Consider the following 870-nt stretch of genomic DNA (forward strand, 5'->3'; position numbering starts at 1 on the left):
GCCGTACTTAGTTGAGCTATGTTATCCTTCGGGAAACATCTACTAGTTAGGTTCACAGTTACAAAACTACAAGCTGTACATTGGCTGTAACTTTGCTCCGCTGTTAAGTTCGTTCAGTAGGTCTGGTTTGTGAAGTTCCCCTTAAGCCACAAAGAGTTATTCATGAGGTAGTTCATAGTTCTACAAAATATCGTTTGTTCTCCCGAAGGTAACACCTAGCTTAAGGCCTGCTAGTGTCTCTTTATTTTTGTAAATTGCTGCAAAAAACAAGAACCTAGCTGCGCTAGAACTCAAGCGCAAAGTGCTATTGAATTTGTACACTACCGTTTGGTACTCATAAACATATGCTACATTGTAAAACTTGGTTGCAACGTGTTGATAAAAATTCTCCTTAGTTTATAGAAATTTTTGTAAAGCTATGTTAAACTTGATTAGCAATTTTATTTAGCATTAAAGACACTTTTACTAGCAAATGCCAAAAGCTATTTGCTTTTAATGTTCCTGTTACAGGTACATGGTTTTTGTAGTTCACGCCTATCGTAGCTTTACAAAAAATCTTATGGCCTAGGATGGTTCAAGAAAGGCCTTATTTCTAAAACGAAGTTATAAACGGATCTTAACTACGATAAGTTCGTTTAGACAACGAGGGTCGAAGACCCGAAAATAGTTTAGAAACTACATAGCACAAGTTTACCTACCGACTATGTAAAGCGAACGGTTTTAGGCCTAAACTAGGTTTATCTGAGCAGACTTAGCACGACCAACGGCCTCCGTGTAGTTTATACATTANACTAGTCACTTATGTTGTGAATACCCCTGGCCCAACAAAAGCCGTTGACCATAACGCGTTCGCTTAGTTAAGCTTTGTTT

At 38.0% G+C, this 870-nt stretch overlaps 1 protein-coding gene across 1 annotated transcript in view; it reads right to left on the bottom strand.

Moving 5' to 3' along the window:
* VOLCADRAFT_93075 (uncharacterized protein) overlaps window positions 1-870 on the bottom strand; it is a gene marked incomplete at both ends in the record, with an annotated part of 34,404 nt that overhangs the window by 6,775 nt on the left and 26,759 nt on the right. The gene's annotated exons all lie outside the window — the stretch shown is intronic.

This window comes from Volvox carteri (genome assembly GCF_000143455.1).
Source record: "Volvox carteri f. nagariensis unplaced genomic scaffold VOLCAscaffold_29, whole genome shotgun sequence".
In the NCBI taxonomy this organism is placed as follows: domain Eukaryota; kingdom Viridiplantae; phylum Chlorophyta; class Chlorophyceae; order Chlamydomonadales; family Volvocaceae; genus Volvox; species Volvox carteri.